Here is a 13,202-nt window from a genome sequence, read left to right on the forward strand (position 1 = left end):
GGTGTAGTGTATCTGCCATCTTCTTTATAATGAAAATTAATCTTTGGCAATTTAGTCATTGTTTGACTCGGTTCAGACTCACGGTCACACTGCAAGATGCCATGTGACCTAATCAGTGACTAATTAGGTCAATAAATGAATGCAGGTGTCAGTCAGAGCGAATGTGGTTGGTAAAGACAATCTTCTCGTCTGTTATTTTGAGCGTCTGTGATTTAACCAGAGGTGTGTAACGAATTCCATTTACAGTTTTGGGTACTTTTAAAGTGATTGTAAGGATACATTTACTCAAGTACATTTCTAGTGAAAAAACTGTACTTTTACTTCATTCGGTGAATCGGTGGCGTTACTATGATAAGCATACTTGACTTTGGATGCTACATACCATAAACATCTGTCTGTTTCATTACAGGTGCTGTGTTCAACCTGGCAACAGCTCGGGCAACGAGGAGACGTGTAATGGGAGAAATTATTAAATAATAAAAAAACATTTTTGTTGAACAACTTGTCTTTCTCCAGTTATTCATTGTCAGATGTGTTAGCTGTGCATAGTGCAGCATTTCATTGAAGTTGTAGCCTAATAGATCAAGTATTTTATGTTTGCATTGACCTGGGCCTATAAAGCACTAAATTAGGTTTTGACCAGAAAAATATTATTTTTTAACAAAAACAGAATATGCTATATCTGTAATGAAGCACCTTGAGATGGAAGATCCATTTGCAGGCTTTATTACTCTCGTTGTCAGACAGGCAGAATATCAACACCAGCATACACCACAATATAGATAAGGCAGTCTCGTAGTCAATAAACAATCCAAAAGGTCAGGGCAGGCAGCAAGTAATCGTAATAACAAATAACAGATCAAAACCGGTAACCAAATAAACACAGACAGGGTAAACGCTCAGAAATGACAGACAGAGCAAATCAAGACTTCGCATTGAGGTGGCATTTGAGTCTGGCTTAAATAGGCAGTTTTTGATTTGGATCAGGTGGCAGGCAATCAGTCCTGGTATGTGGGTTTGTGGGTAGTGTAGTTTGACCAACGCTAATATTCAGGGGATGGCTCCCTCTGGTGGTGATCGGGAGGCAGAGCAGGTGTCTCATTCACAACAGAGCCCCCACAACAGAGTTTTTTGCAGGGAAGTCGAAGGCGGATATCTCGAGTGGAGAGCCAGACCCATTGCCCAGGTTGGTAGTCAGGATGAGCTCTGCGGAGACGATCAGCTTGGAGTTTCTGCCTTCTAATAGCTCTTTGCAGATGGTGATGTGCCTCGTTCCACGTCTCCTCGCTTCTGTGGAACCAATCATCGCCAGCAGGTAGTTCTGAGGGTTGGCCCGTCCATGGGAAGAGAGGAGGTTGGTATCCGAGGATACATTTAAAGGGAGTGACACCAGTGGCTGGCTTTATGAGGGAGTTTTGGGCGTACTCTGCCCACATCAGGTAACGACTCCAATCCGCCTGGTTCTGATGACAGTAGGAACGTAGGAAGCGAGTGATTTCTTGGTTAAGACGCTCTGTCTGACCGTTAGCCTGTGGATGGTACCCAGAAGTGAGGCTGATGTTTACATTGAGGAGTTTAAAGAAGGCTGACCATACGCGTGATGTAAATTGGGGACCTCTATCAGATACAATATCTTCAGGCAGACCGTAGAATCTGAACACGTAGTTACACAGGCTCTCTGTTGCTTCAAATGCTGTAGGTAGCTTAGGTAGGGGAATGAGGCGACAGGCTTTAGAAAAACGGTCGACGACCGTGAGAATTACTGTGTTGTTGTTGGAGACAGGCAGATTGGTAACAAAGTCTATGGCAATGTGGGACCAGGGCTGTTGTGGAATGGGCAGAGGTTGTAAGAGGCCAGCAGGGAGTAGGTGAGAGGCTTTTGTGATGTTACATACGGAGCAATTTCTGACAAATGTGGTGATATCGGCTGACATAGAAGGCCACCAAAACTTGTTCTGAACAAGGTTGATTGTAGCAGTAATGCCTGGATGCCCGGAGCTGGGGAATGCATGAATGTGGGTGAGTAATCTGGAACAAAGGTCCTCGGGTACGAAAGTCTTGTTGGGTGGACAGCCATCAGGAGGAGGAGAGAGCGTGTTAGCCTGGTCGATTTCAGTCATAAGATCCCACTGAACTGGAGCCATGATAATGGTGTCTGGTAGGATAGTTTCATCAGAGGAGCATGCGCTGGAGTCTGGGTACAAGCGTGAGAGAGCGTCAGCTTTAGTGTTCTTCGTACCTGGGTGATAAGTCACAGTGAAATTGAATCGGGTGAAGAACATGGCCCATCGTGCCTGTCGGTGATTCATACGCTTGGCTGAACGAAGATATTCCAAGTTTCTGTGGTCGGTTAGGACGGTGAATGGATGCTGCGAACCCTCCAGCCAATGGCGCCACTCCTCGAATGCCGATTTCATCGCGAGGAGTTCGCGGTCGCCCACATCATAATTTCATTCAGTGGAGTTAAGCTTAAGGAAATAGTAGGCGCATGGGTACATCTTTTGGGCAGGACCCTGTCGTTGTGACAGTACAGCTCCCAGTCCAGTGTTAGAGGCATCCACCTCAACGAGAAAGGGTACAGCAGGGTCAGGGTGATGAAGAATGGGTGCCGTGGAGAAGCATACCTTGAGCCGTTGGAAAGCGGTGACTGCCTCGGGAGACCAGGTGAGACGAGCGGGAGCCTTCTTAGTCATGGCTGTTAAAGGTGCTGCAGTAATGCTGAAGTTGCGAATGAATCGTCGATAGAAGTTGGCGAATCCTAGGAAGCGTTGGAGTTCTTTAATGGTAGTGGGTTGTGGCCAGTTGATTACAGCTTGCACTTTAGACTCGTCCATAGCGACCCCTTCGGCTGAAATGATGTAGCCCAGGAAGGATGTTGAGGTGCTATGGAACTCACATTTTTCGACTTTGGCGTAGAGCTTGAACTGGATTAAATGTTTCAACACTGCACGTACATGCTGGATGTGTTCTTCGAGTGATTCTGAATGTATGAGAATGTCATCGATGTATACTATCACCCAGCGATCGAGCATATCCCGGAATACATCATTAATGAAGGACTGGAACACAGACGGACTGACAGAAAGGCCGAAGGGCATCACCAAATATTCATAGTGACCAGACTGGGTAGAAAAGGCGGTCTTCCACTCATCACCCTCCCTAATGCGGATGAGATTGTAAGCGCTGCGAAGATCCAGCTTGGTGAAGAACCTGGCTTTTCGGAGTTGTTCCAAGGCTGACGGGACCAGAGGTAGGGGGTAGCGAAATTTGACAATTACTTCGTTCAGGGCACAGTAGTCAATGCAGGGTCGTAGACTCCCATCTTTTTTCTTAACAAAGAAGAACCCTGATGAAGCGGGTGAAACTGAGTGACGAATGAAGCCCTTGGCCAGTTCTTCGTTGATGTATTTCTTCATGGCTTCAGATTCGGGTTGAGAGAGAGGGAAAATCCTGCCTTTAGGGGGCGTAGCGTTAGGTAGCAACTCGATGCTACAGTCACTGGGGCGATGAGGTGGTAATTCTGATGCCCCTTCCTTGCTGAACGCCTCCGCGAGATCTGAATAAACCTCTGGTAACCCGGGGATTCTGGGAGATTCGGGTGTGGTAATGGTGGCGTTGAGCTGGAGAGATGATTGAGCAGTGTGAAAAATTTGATCTCTCCATCTCCGAGAGGTCTTCCATCTATCGCCTCCACTGCCAAACGAGAGGGACACTTTATTAAAGGGATGGCATTTAGGCGAACAAAACCCTCAGACACAAAGTTCCCTGCTGCTTCTGAATCAATGAGGGCTAGCGTATGAATCACTCTTCCTAGCATCTTTAACTGAACTTCAATCTGGATGTTATTATTAGAGTGAGGTGAGAAAATGTTTGAACTCACCAGGGTATTTCTTCGGTTGGGAGGTCGAGTGGGACAAGATGATAGTAAATGGCCGGGTTTACCGCAGTACAGGCATAGTTGGTGGTGAATCCGACGTTCCCTCTCTTCTGGAGTGAGGCGAGTGAAGCCCAGTTGCATGGGTTCAGCGAGTTCAGGTTGATGTACTTGAGAGGGTGCGCGGCGAGCTCGGATCAGATTGTCGATCTGGATAGAGAGTTCAATGAAATCTGCTAATTCTCTTCCCTCGTCGCGGCAGGCCAGTTCCGACTGTAGCTCATAATTTAATCCTCGTCGGTAAATTAACTTTAGCGGTTTGTCATCCCAGCCGGCCTGAGCAGCAAGTGTGCGGAAAGTTAAGGCGTATTCAGCAGCTGATTGGTTACCTTGGACGATGTTCAGTAAACGCTCCTCTGCGCTCTCTCCTCCTGCAGTATGTTGAAACACTTGTCGAAACTGGTTCAGGAAATTATCAAATGAGGGAAAAGCGGTGCCGTCCTCCTTCCAGACCGCTGTGGCCCATTCCAATGCCCTGCCCGTGAGCAGCGTGCATACAAAAGCTATCCGACTAGCTTCGGTGGGGTACAAAGCTGGCTGCTGTGTAACAAAGAGTTAGCATTGCATCAGAAATCCCTTACATTTCGCTGGATCTCCGTTGAACTTGTCGGGGAATGCTAATCGTGGATTGGCAGCTGGATACACCGCGGGGCTCGCGGGAGGTGGCGGCGTGGTTGGTGCAGCGTTAGCCGCCGCGGCTAATCCTCGTAGAGCCTGTACGGCCGTGACAAGTTCACCCGTGAGATTGGTGAGACGTGCGAGTTGTTCCTGGTGTCCTGCAAGTTGCTGAGCTTGAGTAATGAGCTCGACTGAGAGCTGAGAGATGGCCGCTGGATCACTCTGCGGCGAAGTCTTCTGTAATGAAGCACCTTGAGATGGAAGATCCATTTGCAGGCTTTATTACTCTCGTTGTCAAACAGGCAGAATATCAACACCAGCATACACCACAATATAGATAAGGCAGTCTCGTAGTCAATAAACAATCCAAAAGGTCAGGGCAGGCAGCAAGTAATCGTAATAACAAATAACAGATCAAAACCGGTAACCAAATAAACACAGACAGGGTAAACGCTCAGAGATGACAGACAGAGCAAATCAAGACTTCGCATTGAGGTGGCATTTGAGTCTGGCTTAAATAGGCAGTCTTTGATTTGGATCAGGTGGCAGGCAATCAGTCCTGGTATGTGGGTTTGTGGGTAGTGTAGTTTGACCAACGCTAATATTCAGGGGATGGCTCCCCCTGGTGGTGATCGGGAGGCGGAGCAGGTGTCTCATTCACAACAATAACTGTCCATAAATGTAAATGGCAATTTTATATTTCCATTGAGTATTAATTACTTTTTTAAATTAAATTGATATCTTTTAGTGAAACTTTTCTGTTAGGCCTATTTACAATATTGTTAGGGTAAAAATACAAGGCAATGCAGATTTAAGGTTCTGTATTGCTGCAGTGGCCAGGCCTAGTGATAGTTTTGGTTTTATCCTTTAGTTTATCCTATTTTATCCTACAGTAAGAACAGAAGGGATTTTGAATTTGAAAGTGAGATAAACGGGTCCAAAACGAACCCGGTCATGACCCTCAATTTCCACCGACTGCGGAACGGCGGCGGAGTCAATCGGTTTGCATTCAATTCAATGTGTGTATTTCCACTGTCTGCGTTCCGAATTCGTCACAGCTCCGGCCATCCGCAGCCCTCCGGCACAAATACGCAGAGCTTCTATTTTTGACGGATGCCGGACAGCTCCGCAGGGCGGAGCCATGACTTTATCGCGTGATCATACCTGAATTCGCGAGATCTCGTGTTGTGATCTGGGCTGGTTTGTAATAACGTCATAATTCAACGTCATAATGGGCGGAGACAGAACTAGATATCGCGCGGTCTTCATGTGAATTTGCGAGAACTCACGGGTCCTCGTCACTTCAGCATGCAGCCGCTCTGCAACAAATACGGATCCGGTGGGTATTGGCGGACGGCGGAGTGCGGAGCCGTAACGCAGCGGAGCCGATCTGCAGCAGCTCCGCAGTCGGTGGAAATCCGGGGTGATAGCAATAAGCTCCGGGGCGGATCCGTAACAGAACTGCTCCGAAGTCAGTAGCTCCGGTCTGCATCCATTGCGGATTCGTCCCGGAGCTTGAGTCAGACTTTTAATGAGTCAGTTGCGGGTCCGCGGCGGATATATGAATCAATTTGCGCCACGGATGCGGAACGGATCCACGGCGGGTCCGCGCTCCGCCTTCATTGCAGAGCCGCCACTGCGCGCAAGTGGACGCCGACACGGGTCCGTTTCGCGGGTCCGTTCCGGAAGCCGCGATACCTCCGCGGCTGATCCGCCACGGAGTCCTTTTGCTGTGTGGGAAAGATCTGAACGACTCTGACAAGAGGAAAATAGTGATGATAGAGGACTGGATCACAAAACATCAAGACTTGTGTGGGAAAAACTATTAAATATAATTTGTAGTTAAAAGTTAGACCCCCCCATAATAGTTTTGTCATTTCTATTTGATAGTTATTTGATTAAAAATTGGTTAGTTAATTATTCAGCACATGCATGTATATTTGTAGTATGCAGCAATGCGATTGTTGTCCAGTGTGTGGCAGTAAGCCAGAGAAAATCCCCTGGGAAAAACCCGAAGAGTGAGAGTGGTTGATGAGACTGGCAGTGTTATGTTTTGTTGTACTGTGTGATACGGAGCTGTAGCAAATGATGCTGGCTGAATAAAAGAACCCAACCAAATCACACGCTTGCTATTTCTTTCAAGTGTGTTACAAAATACTGGCGACGAGGGATGGGATCAGCGGTGCCGTTTTGAGTGAGTTGTCTACGAGGACGCTGAGGATGGACACGGAGCAACTGCAAGATCAGCTGGGCGCCGCGCTGCTCCGGTTGCGGCTCGATCAGCTGAACGAGGTGTGTGTGTATGCAAAATTGTCTGTGAAGGGACATGCCAAACGGCACTCGCTGATCAGATTAATAAGTGAATCAGTAGAAAGTGTTATAGAGACAGAAGATGATGATGTAGCCTGTAAATATTTGGAGGATTTGTTGGCGTTTTCTAACGGAATAGCACAACGTAATGACGCGCTGCACAAGATGGTGACGCCGACGGTAATTCCGCGGAGCTCGCGCATTTAAAGAGACAGTACACACAATTGCAGCATCAGTTTGAATTGTCAACAAATGTGCTAAAAAACGAAATCCAACGCCTGAGTTTGAAAGTTCCTGATGTGTCAAGTCCCCCTGTGTTTTCCCATCATCATGCAGTTCCTGAAGTCACCATCCGGCGTGATTTTAAGATAAATGGCCAAATTGGAGAGAGAGGTCAGAAGGATAAACTGTCATACAACAACTTGATGCACCAAATTGAAGCTGGAGTGAACAAGGGACACAGAGAGTCAGAGATAATTGATGTGGTGATAAGAGCAATCAGTCCAGGTATGAGCTTGCGTGATATGCTGGAGATCAAGACAGATTTAACCCTTTCTCAGCTACGCACAATTTTAAAAGGCCATTATAAAGAAGAAAGCTCCACAGATCTGTATCATCGGCTGATAAACATCACTCAAGAGGGTCGCGAGTCACCACAAAACTTCCTATTTCGTGCCATTGAGTTGAAGGAAAGACTTTTAGCCGCTGTTCGAGAACCGGATGGAGAAGAACCGTACAGCCGCGATCTCATACAGAGAAGATTCTTGCGCGCACTAGGAACAGGATTATTAAATGACCACATTAAGTATCAGCTTAAAACCTGCCTTGATAATCCTACAACCACAGATGAGGTTCTCATCACAGCAATGAACGAAGCTGCGAGTCTTGAGTGGGAACGACAGCAAAAGTTCAAGAAAAATGCCAACATTAAAGAAACAAAAATCACTGAAGTTCCAGCAGCACCACATCACAGTCAAGAGAGAACAGGTCATGCTGTTGGGGGAAAGGAATCCACACACACACAAGTAAAAGCTTTGAAAACCCCACAGACCATGGAGAAGAAAGACTCTGAGCTCTATGAGGTCGTCAAACAGCTGAGGGAGGAGATCGGAGAAATGAGGAGAGTGATGAGTACTTACCGTCCTGTGCAGCCTCGAGAAAGAAAGCGTGGATGCCGTGGGTGTCAAGAACAAGGCAAAGGTGACCAATGTGATCATTGTTTCAAATGTGGCCAAAGCGGACATCTCTCCAGAGGGTGCAGGGGACCACCTGCAGGAAGAACAGAAAGAGGACACTCAGCAAGCAGTATGGCAGTAACAACTCACACAACATCATTACCAGGGTCAGAACATCAATGTGAAATCCTGTTTGACACTATTAAGCAGCTGGAAGCTCAGGAAGCAGCAAAGCGAAAGGAGAGCCCCCTGCAGCATATCAAATCCATAACTACAAATCTGCTGGCCACCAAGCACAATGCACTGTTATTGAATTTGATTGGAGAGAAATGTATGGTGAATTGTTTCTTTGATGGTGTAGCGACGAAAGCGCTATGGGATACCGGCTCACAAGTCTGTCTCATGAATGAAAAGTGGAGAAAAGAACACCTCCCACACACAAAACTACGCAGTCTCGAAGAGATCCTAGGTCCTGGAACACTTACTGGTCGAGCAGTGAATCAAACAGTGATCCCATTCGAAAGCTGGGTTGAAGTGACGTTCAAGCTGGGAACAGACAAAGCCACACCGTTGGAATTGGAGGTACCGGTATTGGTATGTGGTGATGATGAGATGGCTGAGGAGCCCATCATTGGATACAATGTCATCGAGTACTTGTTGAACAGTGGTGTAGAGCGACCTACTAATATAAAGACCAAAGCCATGAGTACTGCACTGTCCTGTGATTGCAAGAAAGCAGAGGTTTTGCTGAACTTAGTGAAAAGCCAAGACAAAGGGTTCAGCGATGGAATAGCAAAAGTAGGAAGGTCAGTAACGAAAATTCCAGCCAAACAGGTCAGAGCAGTCAAATGTTGCATTAAAACGGGCCCTTTGTTATCTGAACAAGATGCTCTTTTTGTACCGGATGAGTGTGCGAAGTGGCCAGAAGGATTGAGGGTGGAGGAAAACATTGTCCGCCTCCAGAGAGGGACCTGTTCACGTATCTGTATTCCTGTGATCAATGAAACTACTCATGACATCAAACTGCCTCCACGAGCAGCTCTGGGCCACATACAGCGAGTAAAAGCCATCTACCCTGCTGAGATGAGACCGGTAACAGCCCAGAAAGAGAATGCATGCTCAACTGTGACACACACCACCCAAAGCCTGTTCTTTAAAGACAGTGAACGAGTTAGCCAACCTACAGAAAGCGTAAATACAACATTAACAGTTCAAAAAGAAAACCTTTGGGACCCTCCTGTATGCGTTGATCACCTAACACCTGAACAGCAGCAGAAAGTGAAGCAGCTTCTAAGAGAGGAGAGTGGCGCTTTTTCTCGTGATGACAGCGATGTAGGATGTATTCCATCTCTCCAGCTAAAAATTCGACTCAATGACACCACATTTGTGAAGCACACGTACATGTCTGTCCCTAAGCCACTGCGCCGAGAGGTCAAAGAATACCTGGAGGATCTGTTGAACAAGGGGTGGATTACTAAATCCAAGTCACCGTATTCTTCACCGGTGGTCTGTGTGCGTAAGAAAGACGGAAGCCTCCGCCTCTGCTGTGACTATCGGGAGTTGAATAAAAAATCCATTCCAGATAGACACCCTATTCCCCGCATACAGGACATGCTCGACAGCTTGGCTGGCAACGCCTGGTTCTCAGTCCTTGATCAAGGCAAAGCCTATCACCAAGGGTTTGTAGAGGAATCCAGCCGGCCTCTCACTGCGTTCATAACACCGTGGGGGCTATATGAATGGGTGAGGGTCCCCTTCGGATTATCAAATGCTCCCGCCGAGTTCCAAAGGAGCATGGAGGACTGCCTGAGGGAACTGCGTGATGAGGTATGTCAACCATATTTAGATGATAACTTAGTCCATTCAAAAACATTTGAGGATCATCTTCGAGACATTAGAAAAGTGCTGCAGTGTTATCAGAATCATGGTGTCAAGTTAACGCCTCGAAAATGTGAAGTGTTCCGAAATCAGGTACGATTCCTAGGGAGGCTGGTGACCAAAGATGGCTACACGATGGACCCGGCTGACATCGCTCCTGTCCAAGCACTAAAGGAAAGAACCCCAAAAACAGTTGGTGATGTGAGAAAGTTATTAGGATTTCTCTCCTACTACCGGTCATACATCGAAAACTTTTCCCGCAAGGCCGCACCCCTTTATCTGCTGCTCGCTGAAAAGAAGACACCCAAAGGACAAATGATGCGGAAAGGAAAGGGGAAAAAGAGCCAAGGACAGTTTGCGTCGTCACATCCAGTTACATGGACAGATGAACATCAAAAAGTCCTCTGTGAGTTAATTGACTACTTATCTAATCCACCGGTGCTGGGATACCTGGATGAACCCTTTGTACTTCATTGCGACGCTTCACAGGAAGGCCTTGGTGCGGTGCTCTATCAAAGGCAAAAAGGCAAGTTAGTAGTAATAGCGTACGCGTCAAGAACCCTGACCCCTCCTGAGAAAAATTACCATCTTCACTCAGGAAAGTTGGAGTTTCTGGCCATGAAGTGGGCCATATGTGAGCGGTTTAGGGACTATCTCTTCCATGCACCATCATTCACCGTGTATACGGATAATAACCCTCTCACGTATGTGATGTCAACAGCTAAGTTAAATGCCACAACGTACAGATGGGTGTCAGAACTAGCTGATTTTCGATTCACCATCAAATACCGTCCAGGAAAGTCAAATGGGGACGCGGATGGCTTGTCGCGTATGCCGCTGCACATGGAACAGTACATGGGCACCTGTTCAGAAGAAGTGCACCCTGAAACCATCGTCAGCATATCTCAGTCAGCGGTGGTACAGAGTCAGGAGAGAGGGCCATGGTTGTGTCCACTTACAATTGAAACTGCATTGTCAGAAGAACAGGAGGAGGAACTGTTCACTTCAGTTGTAGAGATCCCCAAGGACGCACTAAGAAAAGCCCAGGAAGAAGACCCTGAAATCAGAGAAGTTTTAGCATGCCTCAGATCGAACAAGTGGCCTAAGAACAGAAGTCGGGGACTAATGAGGGAACGAGAAAAACTATACCTGGATGAGCATGGTCTCCTGTTTCGGGAAACAGCAACTCGTCATCAGCTGGTACTGCCTAGGAGATACCATGAACTTGTTTATAAGGAGTTGCACAAAGACATGGGGCACCTGGGAACCGAAAGGGTGCTAAACCTGATGAGAGATAGGTTTTATTGGCCCCACATGCAAAAGGAAGTGGAACACTTTGTCACACACGTCTGTAGTTGCTTGAGAAGCAAGCGTCCAAACAAAGTGACCCGAGCTCCTTTGATAAACATCACCACCACTTACCCCTTTGAGCTGGTCTCTATTGACTTTTTGCATTTAGAGAAGTGTAAGGGGGGTTATGAATACATCTTAGTGGTGATGGATCACTTTACGCGCTTCGCGCAGGCGTATGCATGCAGAAACAAGAGTGCCAAGACGGCAGCTGAGAAGGTGTTCGGGGACTTTGTTTTGAAATTTGGGTTCCCGACAAAACTGCATCATGACCAAGGCCGGGAGTTTGATAACAAGCTGTTTGCAAAGCTGCAAGAGTACAGTGGTGTGCAAGGCTCCCATACGACACCGTATCACCCACAGGGGAACGGTCAAGTCGAGCGGTTCAATCGAACATTGTTAGCAATGCTAAGGACCTTACCAGAAGCCGCCAAAGCCGACTGGAAAACATCACTCGCAAAAGTTGTGAATGCGTACAACTGTACGAAAAGTGAGGCGACGGGGTTTGCGCCCTATTATCTCCTGTTCGGACGTACTCCCAGACTGCCTATTGATATCATGTTCGGTGTACCAGCAAAAGACCAGGGTTCCTCTTACCACAACTATGCAGAGAACTGGAGGAAGAGAATGACAGAAGCGTACAAGTTAGCCTCAGACGTGTCACACAAAAAGAAGAAAAGAGGTAAAGCTCTGTATGATAAGAAAGTACATGGAGCTGAACTAATCCCTGGAAACAGAGTACTTGTTCGGAATTTCAAGGAAAAAGGTGGACCTGGAAAGCTTCGGTCCTTTTGGGAAGAACAAGTTTATGTCGTTACCAAGAGGAAGTACCAGGATAGTCCAGTATATGAAGTTCGACCTGTACATGGGAAAGGGAAAACAAGAATATTACACAGGAACCTATTGTTACCATGTGACTTCTTACCTGTAGAGAAAGAATACCTACCTGGAAGACCTGAAAAAGAAAACAAAACAAGAGAAAAAGCTGGAAAAACTTTGACACAGAAAAAGCAAACATTCTATGACAGTTCAGAGAGTGATGATGATTGGAGATGCCTGGTTGGAGTGCCAGTCAACGAGGCGAGTCGGGGCGTCCGAAATGGTCTACAGTCAAAACGTCCAGAACCTCATTCAGAAGACACAATGATGCTGAACGATGCAGAACCAGAAATGGAACATGAACAAGGAGCAGAACAGGTAGAAGATGATGTGTCATCATCTGGAGGAGAGGCTGGAGAAACTGATGATGCTGGAGAAAGTGATGGGGAAGCTCCTTCACAACCTGTCTACAAGAGAGTATATCCTTTGAGAAATAGAAAACAAAAGAAAATGTTTACTTACCATACTCTAGGTCAGCCTAGTATTGTAGAAGGGTAAATTGATTTAAATCACAGTACTGAGTTCTAGTTAAAATACTAAAACGTTAAATTAGAAGTTCTAGATCAACTGCTAACACAGTTAAATTGAGATCTAAATAAGATTAAGTTTATATTTTTTTATGTTTTGTTTAAAGAGGAAAGTAGCCATAACATTCTGGTAGGAAACACAAAGTAAATTGCTTCTATGGTGCAAGGTTAAATTCCTTCAGTGACAGTACAGATTCCTGTTGATTAACAGTGATGGTGGTGGAAAATCATGGTGCACAATGATGTCTGCTGCAAACACACTGCATGAAAAGGAGATATATGTTGTGTGTTGAGTGACTATATAGCACGAGTACTGAAACTATTGTATCACTGACTCCTACCACAGAAATGATTTAAGGCTGGAGACCCAGTAATGTATTCTGAGAATGTCGGGACTACATTCTGTTTTGTGGGGGAGAATGTGGGAAAAACTATTAAATATAATTTGTAGTTAAAAGTTAGACCCCCCCATAATAGTTTTGTCATTTCTATTTGATAGTTATTTGATTAAAAATTGGTTAGTTAATTATT

The 13,202-nt window shown here is 46.3% G+C and overlaps 1 protein-coding gene across 1 annotated transcript in view; it reads right to left on the reverse strand.

Annotated features, from left to right (window-relative positions):
* The window catches only part of LOC141349067 (tripartite motif-containing protein 16-like protein), a 267,698-nt gene that overhangs the window by 1,175 nt on the left and 253,321 nt on the right, over positions 1-13,202 (reverse strand). The gene's annotated exons all lie outside the window — the stretch shown is intronic.

Source organism: Misgurnus anguillicaudatus, chromosome 2 (assembly GCF_027580225.2).
Source record: "Misgurnus anguillicaudatus chromosome 2, ASM2758022v2, whole genome shotgun sequence".
Lineage (NCBI taxonomy): Eukaryota > Metazoa > Chordata > Actinopteri > Cypriniformes > Cobitidae > Misgurnus > Misgurnus anguillicaudatus.